Raw genomic sequence first — 12,500 nt, forward strand, 5'->3', positions numbered from 1 at the left:
ATAGATAGACAGATATATATATATATGCATAGCTGTATGTCTGAGTGTTTATACATATATATATATATATATATATATATATTTATTTATCTTTCATTTAATTTGTTTATTATATATAATTCATACAATACACACACACATATACACACACACATGTAGTCATACAAACACATATATGCATAGATGCACTTATGTGCATACATGCACACTTCGCACTTTTTTACAGAAAATCTACAGTCTCGCACGGACGCATCATGTCGCAGAAGAGACCAGCATCACGGAGCCCCCATGTGGGAAGCAAGCTTCTTCACAAGGGACAGAGCGATATATAGATGTAGAGAGAGAGAGAGGGGGGGATAGAAATAGAGAGGATGGAGAGAAATGGCGCGAGTAAAGAAGAGCTGTAATAAAGCTGGCTTCGTCCGCACATCCATAGAACGAAAAGCCAACAATAGCTGCCACTCGCTCGTACGACAGCCTTCAAAATCTGCCGTCCAATTAACTGGCATGCCTCTTTAAAGGGCCCGTTGCGATTGTAATATAATTAGGTGGCGGGGGAATGAAAGGGAGAAGAGAAGGGGACGAAGTTCTCATCCCCCAAATCCATCCCCCGCCGCCACCAATTCAACAGTAACAGCCGCCATTTTCCTAGCCCTCCGTCTTCACACGTTATTCCTAAGTTACGATTGACCAGTGGCCCTAACTGCCAGATCTCTCTACACATATTGTTCAGTTTTAGGGTCTAATTATTGCTTGTATTGTTGTTGTTATTGTTGTTCATGTTGTTATTGATATTGTCTGTTTCGTATTTTTTTTTTTTAATTTTGACATATTTATTTGTTTCTTCATTAGACGCAGACATGGCTGTGTGGTTAGGAAACTTGCTTCCCGTTTCAGGTTCAGTTCCGCAGTGTGCGCTAATTTGGGAACACTCATAACGTGTCTTCCCAAGTTAGGCTCGCGGCTACCAATTCGGGAAATAGTGTAAAAGTTTATCATATGTGTGTGTATATATATATATATATATATATATATATATATATATATATATATATATATATATATATATATATATATATATATATGTATATATATATATATATATATATATATATATATATATATATATATATATATATATATATATATATATGTATATATATCTATATGTATATATATATATATATATATATATATATATATATATATATATATTTATATATATTTATATATATATATATATATATATACATATATATATATATATATATATATATATATATATATATATATATATATATATATATATATATATATATAGGTAAGTGGTAGGTTTGACTCGATCCTTCAGGGGTAGTCTGAAGCATCCAAGCAACCAGTGGATGTTTAAATCCGGAGGCACTCCTGGGGATCACCTGTATGGGTACCGTCTTGGGAAGAGGGCGTCCAGAGGCAGGTAATATGTTGCTTAAACCGTAGTTTATGTATTTACTTGGAGAATGGAGCAACAAATACAAGAAAAAGCATTTTCGTTGGACTAGATAGCCGTTGTTTTATTATGTGGAACTTGTGAAATGAGTCAGTGTGGAGGTTTAGGTTATGTAATGAGTCATTTTGTATATTATGTCTTAGTCACTTACGTACGTTTCGATGCAGCCAGTAGTTTGGCCGATCTCTTCAGAGATAGATAGATAGATAGATAGATAGATAGATAGATAGATACCCAGAAGGCAACGAAATTGGAATTGAAAACTTTGCACTATCAACCTGCAGAAAAGTACCATCCTATATTCAACAAGAATCCCCAAATACTATATATATATATATATATATATATATATATATATATATATATATATGGGAGAATTTACGAAAAAAAACAACAACAGACGAGGACAGGTGGTGTAAGCAACAAAAGGATGTATTAGTTTCACGCTCGGGAATAGAGAAAGTCTTTAACGTTTCGAGCTACGCTCTTCAACAGAAAGAATAAGGAGAAAAACAAGGAGAAAAGCACGGAGAAAAATAATTTGAATGTTGTGCCATATTTTCAGGAAAACCTTGCGTTGACCCGCATATTAAATTTTACTTGATGGCCATATCTACTGGATAAACAAACCGTCGGCCGAAGCTTAAAGTCCCAGTGGACATGAGGTTTCAATACATACAGATATCTTAATATGAGTAACTGTATTCCTACATCGAGTAATAATTCTTCTATTTTGGTTGTGATATTCAAAATATCAATATCTTCCTTCGAAAAATGTAGAAATTTTTTTTATCACTTCTCAACTTTTCGGTTCTTTGCTAAACTTATAATACAATGATGTCTGAAAAACTCTATATTCAAAAGCATCAGTCCTACCGACTGCTTGTGAGTATAATACCCCGGGTTTCATTGCAAAGCAATATTATAAAAAATATATTCAACATCGAAAAATACAAAACAGTATATTGATTAGTTATAATCCATATATACAACGAAATCTCGGTGTTTGTGTGTGTGTGTTTATGACTTTCAGTGTGTTTTGTGCTAATATACATAAATACGTATATACATACAAATGTGTGTGTGTGTGTGTGTGTGTGTGTGAGTGTGTGTGTGTGAGTGTGTGTGTGTGTGTGAGTGTGTGTGTGTGTGTGTGTGGAGTGTGTGTGTGTGTGTGTGTGTGAGTGTGTGTGTGTGTGTGTGTGTGTGCCTGTTAATACCTTTAGCTATACCTGTGCTAGTTTTTCTCATTCGTTCTCTCCTTCACTGTGTGTGTGTGTGTATATGTGCGTGCGTGTGTGTGTATGTGTGTGTGTGTATGAGAGAGTGTGTGTGTATGAGAGAGAGAGAGAGAAGTATAGCCAGACTGATTGACAAACAGAAAGACAGAGAGGGATACATGAGTGTGTGTGTTTATGAAAGTATGTATGTATATATGTTTGTTTGTATGTATGTCTGTCTGTTTGTAAGTATGTATGTATGTATGTATGATTATATGTATGTATGTATGTATGCATGTATGTACTTTTGTGTGCATGTGTGTATGTGTATGTATGAAAGTATGTATGTTTGTAAGTATGTATGTATGTATGTATGTATGCTTGTATGTATGTATATATGTATGTATGATTATATGTACGTATTTTTGTGTGTATGTGTGTGTGGGTATCTATGTGTGTATATCTGTGTGTATGCATATAAAAATCATCATCTCTGTCACCACTTGTGTCCTTGTGGTTATTTTTATATTTTTCGTTTCCTCTCCTCTTCCTTCTCCTCAAACTCATCTTTTCATCATCATCATCATCATCATCATCAACTTCTTCTTCTTCTTCTTCTTCTTCTTCTTCTTCTTCTTCTTCTTCTACGTTTCTCTCTTGTTTCCCCACACTGATGACGTCGAAATCGATGAGATATCGACTAATTGAACTTATTGTTGATGATGCTGATGTTGATGATGAGGTTGTCTCTGTTGTTGTTACTGTTAGGATTGGTGGGGGTTGCTGTTACAATCACGGGGTGCAAACGGATTTATTGATGTCAGTAACAGTGAATGGCAACCCAGCGTCTCAAGTCACGTACACACACACATACACACGCACACACACACACACACACACACACACACACACACACACACACACACACACACACATATATATATATATATATATATATATATATATATATATATATAGACACATACAGGTACATGTATATTTATACACACACATATATATATATACATATACATACCTATGTATATAATTATGTATATATGCGTGTATATACATATATATATATATGTGTGTGTGTGTGTGTGTGTGTGTGTGTGTGTGTATGTGTGTCGAAAAGGATGTGTATTGGCATTCTATGTGTATGATCGTATATACACACATGCTTTCTTTCTCTTTCTTTCCTTCTCTCTCACACACACATAAACACATACACGCACGCACGCACACGCACACATACATACACATATAGATGTAAATATATATATATATGTGTGTACATATATATACATATTTATATATATATATATATATGCAGATACACACAAACATATGCATGTATATATATATACACATATACATATATGGTATTATTATTATTATTATTATTTATTATGATTATCATTATTATTACTACTATTATTATTATTAATATTTTGTTATTATTCTTTTATTATTACAAATATTATTTCTTCCATTACACTAAACTTTAGAAGTTTATGTCGAATCTACTTGCATCCATCAATATTTTGATATGTTATGCCATGATTTCACAAGAGTCTATACAAATTTACCCTCAGGCCTTCTAGTCATTCCAGCCCCACACAGGAGACAGTGCCGCTGGATTTTCCTTTTTTTATCATTGCCAGAGACGTGGCTATATGCTGAGAGGGTTGCTTCCCAACTACTCGGTTTTGGGTTCCATCCAACTGCGTGGAGTCTTGTCTTCTACTACAGGTCTAGACCCGCCAAAACACTCGGCGTGGATTTTCTATAGCAAACTGGAAGAAGCCCGCTGTGAAATATTTACATATATATATATATATATATATATATATATATATATATATATATATATATACAAATATTTTTTTCCGTGTTTGTTTATGTGTAAGTGTAACCTTGAGCAAGTGCTTTCTACTAAAGCCTTAGGTGGAATCTATCGATGGAAACTGAAAGAAGCCGAACATATATATATATATTTATGTATGTGTATGTGTATATATATGTGTGCGTGTGAAAGGTAAAGTCGGCCTCACCAGAATTTGAACTCAGAACGTAGCGGCAGACGAAATACCGCTAAGCATTTCGCCCGGCGTGCTGACGATTCTGCCAGCTCGCTGCTTTCATAACAATAATAATAATAATAATAATAATAATAATAATAATAATAATAATAATAATAATAACAACACCAACAACTACAACAATAATAATAATAATGATAATAATAATAATAATAATAATAATAATAATAATAATAATATATATATATATATATATATATATATATATATATATATATATATATATATATATATATATATATATGGAGGGGAGTCTTCCTGTCTGTGTGTATCTCTTGGTTTGCAAGACATCTATAATAATAATAATTACAAGAAGAAGAAGAAGAAGAAGAAGAAGAAGAAGAAGAAGAAGAAGAAGAAGAAGAAGAAGAAGAAGAAGAAGAAGAAGAAGAAGAAGAAGAAGAAGAAGAAGAAACAATCTTTAGACCAATTAGTTAAAAACAAAAGAAAAGACCACATCGAAAACAACACCAGGACTAGCACCACCACCACAACCACCACCACCAACAACAACAACAGCAACAGCAACGATATTAAAACAAAAAGTCAAGTCACACTATATTTTAAACCAAATATAAATTTTGCTGGTCTTAACGTGAGACTGGCTAACGCGTTGCAAAAATAAGCAAAGCGAGGGGAAAATTCCGCCAGAAACATGGCTGAAGGAGGCGAGATTTCTATGGCGTTCTCATTCCACTTATTGAGAAATGGCTTCAACCTGGCATTTAATTAGAAAAGTCGCAAGATTTACATGCACAAATTAAGCTATATTCTTCGATTGCATTTTGAAAATACCCTCCCGACGGCAAATCTTTGGAGTAGATCTTAGCAAAATCGGCGTTTGGCACGTCGTAGCATTGATGTTTTTACTGTGTATTCACTGAAGCAGTATCAACACTATCGTAGTAGTAGTAGTAGTAGTAGTAGTAGTAGTAGTAGTAGTAGTGGTGGTGGTGGTGGCGGCGGCGGCGGCGGCGGTGGTGGTGGTGGCAGCTGTGGTGGCGGTGGTGGTAGCGGTGGTGGGGGGTACTGGTGGTGGTCGTCGTAGTTGTGTTCGTGTTGCTGGTTATGATGGTGATTATAGTGGTGGTTGTCGTGCTGTTGTTAGTTGTGGCTGTGGTGATGGCTGTGGTTTCGGTGGTGATGTTAGTGGTAGCTTTGGTGGTGGTGGTGGTGGTGGTGGTGGTGGTGGTGGTGGTGGTGGTTGTAGTGTTTCCAGTCGAATTTTCCCTCCTCCCATTTTCTTCTTAACAGTGGTCAGTCACTGGAAGTCAGATCTGCGTGTGTCAACAATCGGAAGACATGAAAATGGTTGGCTGCCGGAAAATGAAAGAGGCGAAAGAAAGAAAAAAGAAAAAAGAGAAAACTTTTCTCTTTCTTGTTTTATTCTTCCGCCGTACACAGACTAACATTTTCTAAAAATCACTTCACAGCGAACTTGGAAGTGGCGGCTGGTGTTGGTGGTGGTGGTCGTGGGTGGGTTTGAAAGAGAAATTTCAGCGAAACACGTCTTGCTTTATCTTACATTGCCGACTCACCAACTCGTCGAATCATCCTGCCTGGCTGCCATCGCCGCCGCCGCCGCCACTACCACCATCACCACCGCTGCCATCATCATCACCACCATCGTCATAACCACCACCACCACCACCACCAGTATCACTACCGCTACCACCACTGTTACCAACACCACCATCATCACCATCAACACTAACACATCAGCACTACCACCACCACCACCACCACTACTATCACTACCACCACCAATACCAACACAACCATCAACATCACTACCACAAACCTCACCACCACCACCATCACCACCACCACCACCACCACCATCACCACCACCACTACCACCACCACCACCACCACCATCACCACCATCACCACCACCCACCACCACCACCACCACAACCATCACCACCACCACTACCACCACCACCACCACCACCATCACCACCATCACCACCATCACCACCACCCACCACCACTACCACCACCACCATCACCACCACCACTACCACCACCGCCACCATCATCACCACCACCATCATCACCACCATCACCACCATCACCACCACCACCACCACAACCATCACCACCACCACTACCACCACCACCACCACCACCACCACCACCATCACCACCATCACCACCACCCACCACCACTACCACCACCACCATCACCACCACCACTACCACCACCGCCACCATCATCACCACCACCACCATCACCACCATCACCACCACCCACCACCACCACCACCACAACCATCACCACCACCATCACTAACACAACCACCACCATCACCACCACCACTACCACCACCACCACCATCATCATCATCACCATCACCATCACCACCACTACAACAACAAGAATTGATATCTTTACCCTCACGAACACCATCGACAATAACAATAACACCTTTACCACTCCTAATGCGGAGCATTAAGTTCAATACCACCCAATCTGAATAAAAATAAAACATCCGAAATCCTTAGAAACATCCTACAATCTAGATGTATTGCAAAAGTCAGCATTAGGCGTAAGAGTGGCTGTGTGGTAAGTAGCTTGCTTACCAACCACATGGTTCCGGGTTCAGTCCCACTGCGTGGCATCTTGGGCAAGTGTCTTCTACTATAGCCTCAGGCCGACCAAAGCCTTGTGAGTGGATTTGGTAGACGGAAACTAAAAGAAGCCCGTCGTATATATATATATATATATATATATATATATATATATATATATATATATATATATATAGATAGATAGATAGATAGATAGATAGATAGATAGATATATATATAGATATGCAGGGCAGGGAATCGTCAATTAGTAATAAAATTAATAATCAACAATTTTGCCGGGTAGCTCAGTATGAAAAGACCTTCTTCGGTAAAAAACATTTATAATCATAAATATATAGGGATTGACAGTAACCTGCTTCTCCAACATACTGAGAATTCAGAAATAGCAGTCAAAGAACTACTGATTTCAAAACTACTGGGGTAATAATTTGTAGTTTTGAAATCAGTAGTTCTTTGACTGCTATTTCTGAATTCTCAGTATGTTGGAGAAGCAGGTTACTGTCAATCCCTATATATTTATGATTATATATATATATATGTATGTGTGTGTATATGTTTGTGTGTCTGTGTTTGTCCCCCCAACATCGCTTGACAACCGATGCTGGTGTGTTTACGTCCCCGTAACTTAGCGGTTCGGCAAAAGAGATCGATAGAATAAGTACTAGGCTTACAAAGAATAAGTCCTGGGGTCGATTTGCTCGGCTAAAGGCGGTGCTCCAGCATGGCCACAGTCAAATGACTGAAACAAGAGTAAAAGAGAGTATTACTTGGAACTGCACGCGTATTGCGTAAAGTAGCGTTTGTCTGAGGTCCTTGTTGTGACTTGACAAACAGAGCAAACCCCCGGTAGATACAATATCTTCAATCAACAACCTCACGATGTTGTGTGATCTTGTCCTTATTGTTAATATTAAGACGATGAGCGGGAAGAATCATTAGCGCGTTGGGCGAAATGCTTAGCGGCATTTCGTCCGTCTTTACGTTTTGGGTTCAAATTCCGCCGAGGTCGACTTTGTCTTTCATCATTACGGAGTCGATAAATTAAGCAGCAGTGAATCACTGGGATCGATGTAATCGACTAGTTCCCTCCCCTTCAAATTTCAGGCCTTGTGCCTATAGTAGAGATTACTATTATTATTATTATTATTATTATTATTATTATTATTATTATTATTATTATTATTATTAGCAGATTTATTCTTATTCTTATTTGATTAATAAAACGAAAAAAACTACAAAACATAATCATAAAGTGAGATTTTAAAATAGCCGTTTTCTACAAAGATATGACGACGGTGTCGGCAATTGCGCAAAACTATCGCCCTTAGCGTGATACGAACCAAAATTTGACGTGTGCCTTGCTAAATCTACTTCATTACAGAGCATCTTAATTAGAATTAAAGACTTAGGAACACAACACTTGCAGCTGGTTTTGTCGATAGGATGGTTAATAGCCAAAGGGTACTGTGTACAGTTCACGCTATGCCACAACCAATGCGCAATTTCCATGGCTAAGTCACGTACCTTTGCATCGGCTCAGTTCACCTAGCAGTGAGTTGTTCCAGCGGTGCACCTCTGGCGTTTTTATAAGCGACCAGAGTTCGGCAAGCGCCAGTGTTTACCTAATGGCAACTCAACACCGTAAAATGGTTTCACAAGTCTGTTTCTTTCTATTGATAAACGCATGTACATGCAAGTCTATATAGAAACTTACTCACACATTTGTATATAGACGTAGAAAAATGCTATAAGCAGTAAAGGAACATGATATAAATGTGTTGAGTCTAATAGTTTTATTCCCAAGCTGGATTAGCAACCGATGAAATTACGACTCCCAGTTTTTGTGGTCACGTGGTTCATTGTATAACGAGCGTTGTCTCTTACCTGATGAACCGGTTAATGGTGAAACTGTTTGTTGTAATACGATTGATAGGAATACAGCTAACCAACCACCTGAATGCAAATTGCGCTAATAAACAAATACAGCATCCTTAATGGGTATACGGCATTACAAATCCTTGCAAATGAAATTAGACGTTAACTGTGTCGGGGCTGGGGTAACATGAATGCTCTTCAGTCCTGGGGCCGAGTTGCTTGACTAAAAGTGGTGCTCCAGTACGGCCACAGTCAAATGACTGAAACAAATAAAGGAATAAAAGAATAAAAGAATATATAAATAGATAGATAGATAGATAGATAGATAGATAGATAGATAGATAGATAGATAGATAGATAGAGAGAGAGAGAGAGAGAGAGAGAGAGATATGTTATTATCATTATTATTATTACAATATGTGTGTGTATGTATGTCTGGATGGTCTTGAAGGAATCGGCTAAGCTCATTGTTCAATCAACTCATCAGTTTTGATGTTTAACTAAATATGAGAATGAAAAGCAATATCATTTCCGCGCAGCAATCCCCAGGAACATTCGCAAAGGAGAAAGAAGACAAAAGAACACACTTCACACCTTGGCAGGAAGTACACAGGCCAAACATTTATTGGCAAAGTAAACGACGTACCAAAAACGCACTGATAACGAAATATAAACTCAAGAGGGAAAAAGTAATACGTTCAAAAATACTTCCAACCATCTGAGTTGATCACTAATGTGATTTCAAAATAAACTGGATAGCCAAGGCTAGAACGCCATGAAACATTAGTCTGTTTACTCACACATACAGACAGACACATACACACACACACTGAAGGTCTTTCAGTCAATCTCTCATTTATAGTCCATCTCTTATAAACTCTCCCTCTCACAGTCTCTCTCTCTCTCCTTAAATCTCTCTCTCCTTAAATCTCTCTCTCACTGTCTCTCTATCTCACACAGTCTCTCTATCTCACACAGTCTCTCTATCTCACACAGTCTCTCTATCTCACACAGTCTCTCTCTCTCTCAGATCTCCCTCTCTCTCACACGCACATAGTCTCTCCTCTCTTACACAGCTCTCTGTCTTAGTTTCTTTCTCTTCAACAGTCTCTCTCTCCCTCTCTCTCTCTTTCTCTCTCTCTCTCTCTGTCACAGTCTTTCAGTCTCTCGCTCTCTCTCTCTCTCTCTGTCACAGTCTTTCAGTCTCTCTCTCTCGCTCTCTCTCTCTCTCTTTGCTTTTCTTTATCTTCTTGCACACCCACATACGTCTCTCTCTCTCTTTCTCTCTCTTTCTCTCTCTTTCTCTCTCTCCCCTTCATCCAGATCCCTGTCTCTTCCTCCTCCCTATATCTCTCTTGCATTCTCCCCCCTCACTTCTTACTCTACCTCCTCCTCTCTTCTTTCTTTTCTTCAACAAGGAACCAGAAATGTTTCCTCCCGCCTGGAGGGCAGCTGTGGGAAATTGTATGATATTTAGCATCTGGCACTGGGAGAGACACAGTCACAGACATAGATACACACACACACACACACACACACACACACACACACACACACACACACACACACACACACACACACACACACACACTCTCTCAGATAGACGTATAGACAGACAGGCAGACAGACAAAGGGGGGGGCGGAGAAAGAAATATGAGAGAGAGAAAGAAAGAAACCAAAAAAACGAAAAAAGAAAGAATAATGGATGGGAAACTGAACGAGAAAGAACGACTGAAAGAAACAATGAAGGCATAGAGAAGAAAAGAAAGAAAAGAAGGAAGGAAGGAAGAAAGTTGAATGAACGAAGGAAAGAAAGAACGGAAGATAGATAGATAGATAGATAGATAGATAGATAGATAGATAGATAGATAGATAGATAGATAGATGCACAGATAGACGAGCGTAAGAATGAAAGAAAGAGAGAAAGAAAAGGAAAGAAAAAGGAAGGAATACAAGAAAGAGAGAGAGATATAAAGGTATATATATATATATATATATATATATATATATATAGAGAGAGAGAGAGAGAGAGAGAGAGAGAGAGAGAGAGAGAGAGAGAGAGCGAATAAAAGAATATATTTGCAGAAATGAATGAAAGATTGAATGAAACGAAGAAAAACGAACGACAAAATGTATAAGAGAAAAAAATGAAGGAAGAAGTAAAAACAAAGACTAAGAAAGGTGGAAGAAAGAAGAGAAAACAACAAAATGCTCAAAACAAACAAAACAAAAAAGGAGAGATATTGTTGTACGTTGCAGAGATATATGAAAATAAATATATTAAAAGAGTGATCTGTATGGATGACTGACCACTGACTGACCAATATCGGGGTGGGTATAAGTGGTTTGGTTGATGGGTGAGTGGTGAGTGGGGAGTGAGGTGGAAGAAGATTGGAAAGAAAAAGCTTTTGTTTTCCTTCATTTAATTTTGCTGAGGCAGCTGAAGCAGATAAGGGTATCGCCATCGTCACCATTCTCAGCATCATCATCACCTCAACCACCACCACTACCACTACCACCACCATCATCATCATCATCATCATCATCATCAATATCATCTTCATTTTCGTCCTCGTCGATGTCGTTACTATCATCATTAACATCATTACTATTATCATCGTCGTCATCACCATCATCAGCACCCCATCATCATCATCAAAATCATCGTCGTTGTCATGGTGATGATGATGATGATGATGAATTCAAATTGTAAATGCTGAAAGATCTAATTTTCTCATTGTATGATTTTTTTGTCTTTTCAGATGACACGCAAAACAAGTATTAAGGCTTTAAAGGACCTCCATGCCATTTATATGGGACACACCATGAACACATTTAAGAGCAGAATCAACCAGCATACACACTCATTTGAATCAAGCAAAAGAATATTTAGCATCTTTTACATAATACACCAGGAAATTATGTAACGGATGACATAAAGGATTTTTTCCCATAACGTGAAGTGTCTTAAACAAAACTACCCTTCATACACACCAAGGAAGCATGATGTTACTTATTTTCCTTTAGAGAAGGACATTCCTTTTCTTCTGGAAAATATTTACACACACTCACATGCACACACGTATACATACACACACAAAATCATGCGTATGTGTGTGTGTTCAAATATGAATTAGAAGCAGCTTCATCTATATAAACAACATCGAACACACATATTCAAGATATGCGTTTTGCTAGTTCGTGGGTAGGCTGCGCTGA

The 12,500-nt window shown here is 37.9% G+C and overlaps 1 long non-coding RNA gene across 1 annotated transcript in view; it reads left to right on the top strand.

Moving 5' to 3' along the window:
• LOC149130800 (uncharacterized) overlaps positions 1-12,500 on the top strand; it is a 62,723-nt gene that overhangs the window by 49,949 nt on the left and 274 nt on the right. The window contains exon 2 of the long non-coding RNA XR_016238590.1: positions 12,044-12,500. This exon is cut by the window's right edge and continues 274 nt beyond it. This is a non-coding gene — a long non-coding RNA (uncharacterized LOC149130800). The remainder of the gene's footprint in view (positions 1-12,043) is intronic.

Source organism: Octopus bimaculoides, chromosome 27 (assembly GCF_046866305.1).
Source record: "Octopus bimaculoides isolate indiv1 chromosome 27, ASM4686630v1, whole genome shotgun sequence".
NCBI lineage: Eukaryota > Metazoa > Mollusca > Cephalopoda > Octopoda > Octopodidae > Octopus > Octopus bimaculoides.